Raw genomic sequence first — 12832 nt, forward strand, 5'->3', positions numbered from 1 at the left:
CCTGTCAGAATCGTTCAGTATTTTACGATATTGCACTCGCGCGAAATTTCATATTGAACTCACCTGTGACCAATAGTGTATTAGGAACTACTTTGTGAACAAGTCATGTGCACTCTCATAGTAGACAATTTACGCTTAGGTTGATTCAGTTTGTTTCTGAATGAACTAACCAAGATGTTTCGTGGACTGCCACATGCCAGCTGCTTTAGCACAGTCAGCGTCAACACTTTTGATACAGTGTTTTTGATTTAGGCTAGCTATAAACGCCAGACAGGGTCCTTACAAATAACATCTAAGTGACAAGACATAAACTGTCTTCTTTAGCTGGTAAAAATACTGTTAAAAAATATACTTACAATTTTACATCCTGAATTGCCTCAAAATGAACTTTCTTAGTTCTGCAAATCTACATTATATAAACCATGTCATGGGTTTTCAAGTTCATTGCATATTTCAAAATTGTACTGTATTCCGAGTGCAATTACATCCTCATCACTGCACTCAAAATGAAATAAACATTAAATTCAATAGCGTAGTTTTGATAATTGCACTTGAAAGACTTCACAATTGTACCGCATTATGATTTCACACATTCAGTGACAACACATAAACACACTTGCAGATGTCAACACGCTTCTCCCTCGCTGCTTCAATCGGATGTATTTCATGCCGAATAGGCACAGATAAACCCAGTCCATAATCACAAAGGTTCCCAGAATCGAAACAAATACCAAATTCTATTCATTCCAGATCAAACGGAAAAGATGTTACAATGCGCCTGTATTCACAATATGACTCCAAATTTCAATTTTAAGTAGACCAAAAACGCCATTTTCTTTCGAAAGTTATGTCTAGCGCGCGACTAAGTTCGAATCTGTCTGGGCGGAGTTATGTACGTATTAATAATATCGTTTTAGTGTAATGACGAATCTGCGGTTGTGTATTTAGTTTGGAATACGGCATACATTCAGTTACTTTGTTTCTTGTAGTGCATTTTTGTTTATATAATTAAGCTTTAGGTAGAAAAAGAAAATGAGCATATAACAAAAAGGATCCTGCATGTGTATGGGACAATATGAACTAGTTTTTTTCGGATGGACATATTGCACTCCCAAGGTCGTGCAGTATTTCCATCCGAAAACTCGATCACATCCTCCCATACAAACTCAGCAACTTTATTTTATTCACACGTGTAAGGCGTTAGGCTCTCAGATGGTAATTTTTCAAAATTATAACATGGTAATTATGCACTTAATAAAATCGGGGAATATGTGCTGGCTTATATTTCATTTTTTATTCGTGTGTGGAAGGCCCTGCTGTTATAAAAGCTGATTGTTGCAGGCATTTTGAAAATATGTTGCCAATGACATTTTGAGTGTATAGGAAGTGGCAAAATGTATGAGCACCGGACCTATGTTTTGTATACCACTGACTTAGTTTGGGTTTAATTGGGCAAGGTCACATGACTAGGGTGAAAGTCAGAGGTTACTGATTTAAAAGTCAAAGGTGAATTAGTAAGGAAAGGTAGCATAGGGTTCAAGTAAAAGGTCTTGCGGCCGCGCTTCCCCAGAAACGTTACGTGGATCGGGGGTCATTAAATTTAGGCGGCAATTAGTCTGTTTAATTTGACGATATGAAAGGAGTGATTAAGTGTTTCATAAATATTTGAGGACTGGTGGTCTAGGTTTCCCACTTTTTTTAAGAAAAATGTCTTGAAATGCTGTTTTCGGTGTGTTTTCCGGAGTTTTGAGTTTTCTTTTTGATGAAATAACTAGGACAAATTGATTCAAAACTTTACAAAAGTGACACAGAGTAAGCAAAGACTCTACCACTAAGAAGAATGATATTCTAGAATCTGCGGATCATGGGTTCAGTGCCAACAAACTCCTCCTACAAAATAACGATGTATTATAGTGTTTAGGCACATCATCACATTCCTTGTTATATAAAGTACGCAAAATTAAGGTTGCAGGGTCATAAATGTAAAAAAAGAATGTAGTCTTCATTGAAAAAAGCAAGCTAAAATTAAATAAATAAATACCCCAAAAAAGTAAAAGCTAATATTTGGAAACAATGCATTTAGTATGTACCACCCCCACCCCCCAACACACACACACACACACACACACAAACACACACACACATGACCACCGTCACCACCTCCATCCCTCCACTCCCATCCCATTTTGGGCACCATGGCCGACTTAAATTTTACAATTTTCATTGATTGATATATAAGCAAGTAAATGCATGGCGCATGTAAATATAACTGTAGATAAGGGCAAAGAAAGGTGTAATTAAACTCGTCATTAGAAAAGTATGTGCCATATAAATAGGTTTTTGTTGTATCATGGGGTACTAGAAAAGTCTTTTTAGCGCTTGTCTTGTCACATTTGCAACTTGAGTTCTCAACATAATGGACGATTACAGTATATACGAGTGTTCCCCAAAGGTGTTACGCTGAGCAATATCTATAAATGCGAACCTAGTATGTGTCACGTACACAATATTAGATACTCGATGTCTATTTAGCGTGTCAGTTTTAGAAGAACTGCATTCTAAACCGGATTTAATAATCTTTTGACAGCAACCCTTAAACAGAAAAGAATATCATATCAAAAGTGGAAAAACCGACATATAAACCGAAAGAGCACATCTTCAGTTTTAAACATAAAAAAGGAAACAACAAAACAATCACAAACCGCATGATCATTGAAACACCCCAAACAAAACTATTTCCATATGTATAGAATATGCGAAATGAGTTACTTACTTGTGGATATGAATGCACTTCTTTTTCTTCATTGTATGTCTATTTATTTATCGAGCTATGAATTGTTGAATTGGCTATTTCAGTTGAACATGCGGATATCTACGACTCTTAATCATATCTATGATTACAGGACCTAGAACAATGTAACAGTATTACTGTGCAATTTTGTTATATGCATATGCTGATCACGCAGTCTTAGGCTATCTCTGAAAAGTTTACTTTACGTGCACTGACCTTTATATCAGTTTGTTCGTTGTGGCTGATAAAATCGTACTATGATTGCACTGGGATTCAAATGAGATATCCAGACGATGAATCAATAAAGGGGCAGCCTTACAATGCAGGCATTTCTCCTAGGACTATCGGAAACGTATATGTAGGAATACGTCCTTCATTGTTTGAAGGTCATTTTATAAGATACAATAATTTTTAAAAAAAGGTTTCTGCCAGCAATTAGGGTATGGGTTTGTTGTATAGATAGTTAGCCTACTGCCTTTTCGACACAAGTATTAGTTGTTATCACACGTATTCGATGAAAACGTGTGTTATGCATCTGCTTTCCCAATAAAGTAAGTTCTTTGTGTACTGTTAAACTGTTAAAGCAATGTACATACATTTAAAACAAACGGTCAGAAATGCCAACCCCTAAATATAAAACATCATGAAATCACCAGAAAATAGCTTCATCTTAGTACCCTACTTATAAAACAAAATGGTGGAATGAAAACCGTATGCAGTCACTTATAGGTCGAGTCCAACTACAAACTGCACAGACCTAGATCTACACGACGTACTGGCAGATGTGGGTCAATACAACTTGACAGGACCAGTAGAATAAACAATACAGACCCTGATCTACATGCGGTTTATACAATTGCAGATCAATGTCTGTGTTGTTTATAGATGAAGTCGACTTATAAGCGACTGGACACAGTAAGCACTGTTGATAAACATAAATGAATTATCATGATGCTACATCCACAATCTCTAATGCAGCTACTGGGCTTATTTTTTAATTTATCAGGAACAAAGTCGTTCGACCGGACATAACACAATTTTCGGCCACGTAATCTTCATGTCGAATGTGAACCATTCTTTGTCTACTTGGCGTTGATTTTTTTGTCTTTTCTTTGTTTGTAGAGTATCAAATGATGAGTAAAAATAAGAAACTCCTACCAAGAGAATTCTGTTCCACTATTCCGTTCAGATAATCTGTACAATCTCTCTCTCTCTCTCTCTCTCTCTCTCTCTCTCTTTTTCAAGTTTCTCGTGAGTAGGTGGTTCATTCCAGGCTTTTCCCGTGTTCTTCCTTCACCATTTATACCGGCCTCCAAGTATAGACTATCTTGTGCCGAAAAATGCCTTTAAACCATACTACAACAGCATCAGTTTCCAACATAGGAAAACGCATGGTTGAACAATGATAAAAGAGAAACTAAATAAATTGAAAATAAAGCTTAAACTTGATTAGAAGTTCGTATCAACCGTGCTAACCGTCAGCTAAAGTTAAGTATGCATATAATTTCACAAAATGAAAAAATAAAAAATGACCAGTGGAATAAATGTTTGCTCATAGTTGTCTCTAAATGTATTTACCCCGATAAGCGACGTGTGGATGTTTGTAATGTTGATCAAGTTTACATCAAGTGTACTAAATGAAATCGATGACAATCATCAACATTACTTTTATCACGTAGACCTGAGTTTGATAAATAGCTGATGTAACTCTTGTACGATTTGTCTCCATAATTTCCCCTCTAATGTAGACTACGATATAGCCATCATATGTGAAATGTAAGTGTCAGACGTATACATGAATGTATCCTCTTGCAGGTTGACATTATAAGCATACATTACCTCATAATAGTGAATTTCATATTGAATGTATTGGTGAATAAAGATATAAAATGCACAATACTCACACATTGTATTCAGATGAATATGCTGTATTCGTTAATGATCTCGTCTCAGTCCACCAACCTCTTTCCAACACAAGCCTACTCACTTCTAAAAGCAATCGCAGACTGAGATTTGAATGTGTGATTTGTTATTACGCGTGTTTGGGATTTATCAGAAGTGACGATGCGTCATCGGATAATTTAGTTCAGAGAAGAAGACTTCTGCAACATTTGCACTCTACTTTCACTTTTTCAAAGGCATAATCAGTAGTACGGATGAGACTGGTGCTGGCCCTACCTAGATATCGCTATTTATCAATACCTGCACCCTTCCAAATATTAGTTATTTATGAAATTCAAAACTGACATTGTAAAGAATAGTAAAAGTTTAGAAAGTGGGATTATTACTACATGCCCTATTAGCTGTTGATAAGAATTAAATATACATTGTTCGCGCAAAATGTTATATGCCCTCCTAACAAATAAACTTGTAAAGTGTCAATGGGTCATGTATGCGCATTTAATGAAATGCAATTCAGTGTTAATTGTTGTTCAAAACAAAATCCTAAAATACTTTAACCAAAACATGTATTCAGTCCTGATTGTTGAATGCTCTGCATCGTAAATGTCATCAATAAACTTTCAGGCGAAAATTATTGAACTCTTTGTACTTTTTACAATGGAAGAACGGTACTTATCTGTGCCAGGAAACAAAGACATCGAACCTATTATAATATATAACAGGGTAGTAAGAAATTATGTTCAGCACACGCTGCTTTCCTTGTGACATCACAAACGCGCGACATTCAACACAGTTTCTACTGTATCTCGCATAAAGGATATCCTCGTAGATTATATTCATGTAATTTAACATTGATTTTGCCGTTTCTACTTCTCGGGTCGTGTAAATTATAGCGTTTCAAAATTACATGGATGTATGAGGATCCAAATAAAGTGAATATTTGCCACTTAAATGTACATATGATAGATACAACAAAGATTTATATATCAGAGAGAGAGAGAGAGAGAGAGAGAGAGAGAGAGAGGAAAGTGCAAAATGGAATACCAGAGCCCACAGATTGCGTGAATAAGGGTATATTAATATGGTTGAATAATTCTTGGAAATAAAAGATTAAAGCACAAACCTGAAAATCTATAAACAGTGGATTAACATATTAATTAGCACAGCATAATCAATTTTGATACTATTTCATACATTTATAAAATATATTCCAGATTTGTACACCAGGACTGTGCAATTACCAAGACCTGCAACGTACTCAGCATATCAATCATTTACTACACTGAAGAAAAATATTACATCTGAAATGTTTGACAATAATACAACCTCTAAAATCTGAAATCATTGTCACATGTTGGAATCTATACGTTGATGTCGTTAATTTACTATATTCCACAACTTACAATATAAATGACCTGAAATCATTGTCACATGTTGGAATCTATACGTTGATGTCGTTAATTTACTATATTCCACAACTTACAATATAAATGACCTGAAATCATTGTCACATGTTGGAATCTATACGTTGATGTAGTTAATTTACTATATTCCACAACTTACAATATAAATGACCTGAAATCATTGTCACATGTTGGAATCTATACGTTGATGTCGTTAATTTACTATATTCCACAACTTACAATATAAATGACCTGAAATCATTGTCACATGTTGGAATCTATACGTTGATGTCGTTAATTTACTATATTCCACAACTTACAATATAAATGACCTGAAATCATTGTCACATGTTGGAATCTATACGTTGATGTCGTTAATTTACTATATTCCACAACTTACAATATAAATGACCTGAAATCATTGTCACATGTTGGAATCTATACGTTGATGTCGTTAATTTACTATATTCCACAACTTACAATATAAATGACCTGAAAGGAGATTGAACTTGTTCAAATTGAACTAGCTACTTTACCGGATATTTCCTTAAGCGGGGACTACCTCTATCAGCACTGAAAGCGTCATTTATAAAGATCGACATAATTATAAGGAATTTTCAAAAAAAATGGGGAACATATTGCTTGTTAAATAAATTAGCACTGGTTGCTTCGTTTTGAAGCATTTGTGAGTGCAACCAGAATGTTTCAAATAGTTCCAAATTATCGGAGAAACTAATTATCATGGGATAAGTCATTTTCAGTTTTAAAAATCATACTAAATAATACGCTTAAAAAACCTCGTGAAGTTAGCCATGATAATCAGTTTGATTAGTGAAAATAAATCTAAATGAGTTTCATTTAATTATCTTCGAGACAACACATATAAAGAAAAACCAAATCTCAATCAAATATAAACTAAGCCGAATGTGAAAGCTTAGAGAAAACAATGTGATTACGTGATAACTGAGAATGCCGTTAATAAATGAATATAAAACCTCAAGTACGTGAAACGTTAGTTTATGTGCAACTCTTGTCTCTGTATATTACCTATATAAATACAAAACTAGATTACAGATTGTAGTCTCTCTGAGAACGAAGTCAATTATACCAGTAAAATTTTAAACATAACAAGAGTTGTTAAGTCCGTTATAACGAATAAGTTTACTCCAAGCAAGAGTTGTTAAGTCCGTTATAACGAATAAGTTTACTCCAAGCAAGCGTTCGTAATTTGCAAAATATAGCCATTATCGATACGTGCATGTCTGATTAATTCTATTTTTTAGCAAAGTGAGCATTCTATTACATATTGACGAAATGAAGGACCGTGACACAGACTCTTGCGCATATAAAATGGGTTAGTACTTAGTGTTAATATTTAAACAATCAAGATGTTTGGGGTTAAAGAACTCCAACGATAACACTTATGGTAGATACAATTAGAATGATCGAACATAAGCAAGAATTCAATTATTTATACTAAGCTTCTGAAGAGCACGTAAAATACGAGTAGGTTTGCATTTCACTAGTGATGCATTCGTGCGTTAATGGCTGACAAGTTTATTTTAACTAAAAACATAGACGCAAAGCAGGTGAGTTTGTTAGCACAATAAATTCTAGCATACAGTAAAGGCATAAATCGTAACAAACATAAATTAGATACTACAAGGAATTATATATATATATCTTACCCAGCACATCATTGTATCACATATAGAACTAGTAACATTATGCAACAGTTGTGAAACTGTTCATTTTAAATCCATGAACCCTTGAAAAAAATTATAAAACATCTTTCGCTAGACAGATAAATCTTTCCACCTCGAATCGAAGTATCTGCAACACAATGACAGATATTAAACAGGTCGAGCAGGTGAAATGGAATATGGAGATCTACTTCTAAAATGCAACTTCCCCAAAATATGTGGGACATATAACTCTTTATCCCTCTTATGACAAATTTATTATATAGCGCCTTCAATTCGCTTAAAGTCCATTCATAAACACTACTGATATCTGCGTGCACAATAAATGTCGTAGGCCTTCACATTTTTCAATAAAAATGTTTATCTCACTATCTTTGACTTGCTATGACCGATTATTTGCTTTGCGTATTGAAGTGGTATCTACGTATCTGAGTCTACCCTCATTTATTATTATTATTATTATTATTATTATTATTATTATATATATATATATATATATATATATATATATATATATATATATATATATATATATATATATATAGTGTAAGATTTCAATATAGAATATCCCCATACGTCAGTGAGATTGACAAATAAATAATTTGTGATATTTGGAAATTTTTACAAAATATTTTTACTGCTTTTTTCTCTGTTTATGTTAAAAATATACAATCTTTGTAATATCATATTCGCATTAACGAATTATACTGCAATTGTTTCAAACAATAATATTCGCCAACCATGCGATGGGAAAAAAATGCTAGAGACGTCCCCTTATAGAATTCATCGATATCAGAGAGGTCACAGTTTCGACCTCTTGTTCAGGCTCGCATTTTTCTCCATCGTGCGTGCACATACTTGAAAACGTGTAAACTTCCGTTATGTTTGAGTAACCACCGATACAGATGAGAGACCACATCAATACAAGCAGGGATGAAACTATATAACTACAAACAGAAATGGGTGGGTGCATGGGGAGGGGGCCGCCTCTAGTGTCTTACTATATCTCCTGTTGCGCATTATTTACCGACCACATACTGAATTATATCATAGCCCCCTCCATGTGCCCTCCTCCCCCAAGTATATCACTCATGGACCCACTACTAACAAATATCTATTTCGACAATATCGAGTAGTTATTATCATTGTTATAGACTCCACACTTGGGCAATTACAAATACAAAATGTCATATTTTTAGTTCAGTCTGTCTTTAAATGACACTTTGTTGTTTCTTATTTCGAAACGGGTGTATAAGTAATGATTCATATATTTAAAATGACTCAACAGACCATTCAAATACGAAACCAGTTTGTTTTTACATGCACCACACTTTTATATTCTTTCACCACTCAACTTAACGGATGTGCTTTGTATCCCGCTCTTTCCTGCGGAAAGGTCCAGGTCAACGATATACCATTCATTACATTGTTTAGAGAGTTTTACGTACCGACTTTCCTTATAAATACGATATGACTAGTGTGTTTTCCGGTGTAGAAATTGATCTGAGTTGTGTCTCCATTAACAAATGTGCTGGTGAGAACCCGATATCAAGAGCAGTATCTAGGTAATCTAATATGCAGATAAGCTGTTATATGTCGTCGGTTTTTCCTTTTGAGAAAGTTCTCTTTACAGTATTAACTGCTTTCACCGCTCTATACCGTTCGATTGAGGGTATGTTGACTCGAAGTAATATGTTTAAAATTTTCATTGAGGTCACATATCGGTGTATTGACATTGAGCCTTAAATTTCATTGTTAAACTGACGGCTCTGGTGCTTAGTGGTTAGAGCGTCCGCCTCGAATGTGGGAGGTCGCGGGATCGAACCCTGGTCGTATCATACCAAAGACTTACAAAAATGGTACTAATAGCTGCCTCGCTTGGCGCTAGGCATTACGAGGTTAGTGTTAGGACTTGTCGGCCTGGTGTCAGGAGAATGTGACTGGGTTGGACAACTTGCTTCATGTTTGCGGCATGATGCCCCAGTGCTAGTCCTCACTATGAACCGCCACAATGCAGACATCGTAGTGATATGACCGAAAGCATTTGAAAGCTGCATAAAAATCATCCAAATCACACACACACACACACACACACACGCGCGCGCGCGCGCACACTGATTGTTAATCTTCAATCAGTCAAAGACCTGATTTAAGTATGGTACCATGTATTGTTTGAATTTATCAAAAAGCGTTGATTTTTCCTTTTTGCTTCATCCGTTAGAGCCAATGTGTTAAAAATATCTACACCTTTGTCGCCTACCCAATGTATACTGTAGGTGGATTTGGTCGCATTACTTATTTTAATCATCGGTACGTTAAATACTAATTGAGAGTGTTACTGGAATTTAGTCATTGATTCTCCCAGTCCAAGATAAGAGCTGGCGCACCTTAAAGATCCATGTTTAATGTATCATATTCGTATGCTGTTTTAAATTCGCGCAAAATGTTCCGTGAATTGCACAGTTAGTATTTCAAGATATCCATTTACGATCCATGTGCTGTTCACACTTATGACACCTTGTTGTCTTTGGGGTTAAAACATAACGATGAAACGTCATGCTCTAACCACCGATAACTTTAATATATAAAAGTGACTAATGTAAGGTCTTAACAAATAGTGATAACGAAAGGAGCACACGGTTGGATATAGTATCAGTGAAACTGTGACTGATGCACAGAGGGCTATGATCGGTCACTTATTCACCTGAATAATGTTACAGTTTCGTCATGACACACATCGTCGCACTAAGTCACAGAAAACAGGAAAAATTTAAAGCGTGTGCGCAACACAGGTAAGTTACACATTTTGTTTAATTCTTAATTATTGTGCTCGCTTGCTAGCATGCTGTCGCCATTATCGTTATAATGTAACAAGTCGCGCTTTTTTCCGGAGTCAGTAGTGCGTGTTTCAATATCCCTTTTCATATCGAATGCAGATTAAACCGGTTCTTGTTCGACAAGTATGCAGAGCTACTGAGCTCGCTGTCGTGACTAATTTATCTGTTGGTACTCGCATTACAATATTGCTCTGAAGTGATCGAATGGAAGTGAAAATGACAGCACTTTCACGTACACGTTGGATTTGGTCATATTGCTGAAGTCTTTGAATAATCTGTACTGGGAAGCCAGTGTTTAACGAGCAATGTTATGTCCTTGTTTAATATCTTCGAACTTTTCAAGCAGGAGATCTGGGTACAATTAAGGGTGAAGCTTGTATCAGCAATGTCAATGTGGCTTTCATATCGGTACAACCAAACCGAACACAACTGTCCACTCAACTAATAAGGGAAAACATTTTTACCTGCGACCAGGATTATGGTCGCGCAGTGCACTATACAATTAGGCCACACGCAAATAAATTAAAACATATCGTATGTCCCTTGCCACAGCCTGTGTGCAAACATAAAGATGGATGAATATACATTATCGACTGGCTCTCTCACCTTTTAATAACACAGATATTTCTCTCAGTGTTGTCGCTATTAAGCTTGAATATTATCTAGGACATCTGCGTAACAGATGCCGTCTCCTCTTCGAGATTTACAAAAGGCGCGCGGAGATATATATTTATACGCTGACTTTAGTGCCATTCAACGAATTCCTAACTATAGAGGCATTTGCTGACTGGTTTGTTACAGTCTAGGATCGGTAACGTTCTATTCGTCAGGGAACATAATTACTGGAATGAATGAGAAAACACCCTTTTATTTCATCGATGCACATAATAAAATGCAATTATAAAAATGCATTCTGACTAAATATGCATTAATTATGTATTAGGTGGACGTAGAACAAAACTAAATGATACATTAAATGAAAACTCATGCAAGAAAGGATATTTTCTTCAAAACCCTAGGGAACTGCAACGGAGTTTAACCAACCTAAGAATGAACAGTCAGCATATGATTATCTTTTTATAACACATGTTTTGGTTGCCAGATTATATATTGGTTGGACATGTATTTAAAAGTGGGCCAATGAAACGGGTCGCGAAGACTGCGCCTTGCTAGGCTTTATCCTGGCTACTACTGATTTGAAGAACGATAATCAATTTTCAAAAACATGAACTAAATACAGGATGATAACACAAGGAAATATAAACAAACAAAATAACTACAGTGAGTTAAAAATCTTAATCGAACACACTGTCGTATCTCACGCAATCCAAGTTGCATAACAAGGATGACAATAAGCAATAAAAACCACAAAATATGTTAATTCTCCCTAACATTTGTCCCTTTAAATTGACGTAAAAGTTAAAGAAAAAGCAAATATTTTCATTGACAGCGGATAGATTCATTTATTTCAGTATTGATCATTTTGATTAAACTGAATGACTACTACATTTTCATGACTACTAAATTTTCATGACTACAACATTTTCATGACTACTAAATTTTCATGACTACAACATTTTCTTGACTACTACATTTTCATGACTACTACATGTCAAATGGCACAGTACCCGACAAAGTTTAACTAGCCCAAGTTTCGAAATATAGACGTCTAGGTGGCCCTACATTATCCATGAGAGCATCGAGCAGAGGAAGATGGTGACTAAGATTGTTATTAAAATTCTGGAGACCAGCGGCCTAGATTGTCTATGGGGTTTGGAGGTCTTTTATGAAAAATATTTTTCAATAACGTTTAGCATATCTATTTCTACAAGTAAGATCAGAACAAATAATTAATGGGTCAACCATTTACCAAACGACCCACACTCGGCAAATCTTCTATCAAACAAGAAGAATGACATTCAAACATCTGTTGATTCGGGTTTCCATGCCAACGATCTCCTTATACACATTAACGATATACGTATAGTGTTCAGGCATAGCATCGCATACTATATAATGCCAGCAAAAGTAAAGTTGGTCAAACATAAATGTTAAAAGTTCATAAAATCTTCAGGATGAGAGATCATTCCCAGAAATAAAATTATCAAATAGAAAGCAATTAAAAGCATCATTTAAACTAATACCATTTTAGGTAGCAAACAGCTTCACCCGCCACCACCATCACCCCATATCCAG

General features: G+C 35.3%; 2 protein-coding genes across 7 annotated transcripts in view; one reads left to right on the forward strand and one right to left on the reverse strand.

Moving 5' to 3' along the window:
- Positions 1-12832, reverse strand: part of LOC149786629 (uncharacterized) — a 52667-nt gene that overhangs the window by 15792 nt on the left and 24043 nt on the right. For 2 of the 6 annotated variants that reach the window (XM_089977147.1, XM_089977146.1), the window contains exon 1: positions 4696-4861. The exons of 2 other annotated variants lie outside the window; for them this stretch is intronic. The gene's annotated coding sequence lies outside the window, so the exon portion shown is untranslated. Of the gene's footprint in view, positions 1-4695; positions 4863-7784; positions 7995-12832 lie in introns of those variants that run through there. 2 more of the 6 variants (XM_089977144.1, XM_089977141.1) reach the window with 2 other exon arrangements.
- Positions 10406-12832, forward strand: part of LOC149786630 (semaphorin-5A-like) — a 72263-nt gene continuing 69836 nt past the window's right edge. The window contains exon 1 of the mRNA XM_089977149.1: positions 10406-10591. The gene's annotated coding sequence lies outside the window, so the exon portion shown is untranslated. The remainder of the gene's footprint in view (positions 10592-12832) is intronic.

Source organism: Sinohyriopsis cumingii, chromosome 12, assembly GCF_028554795.1.
Source record: "Sinohyriopsis cumingii isolate HCF-2022 chromosome 12, ASM2855479v2, whole genome shotgun sequence".
Lineage (NCBI taxonomy): Eukaryota > Metazoa > Mollusca > Bivalvia > Unionida > Unionidae > Sinohyriopsis > Sinohyriopsis cumingii.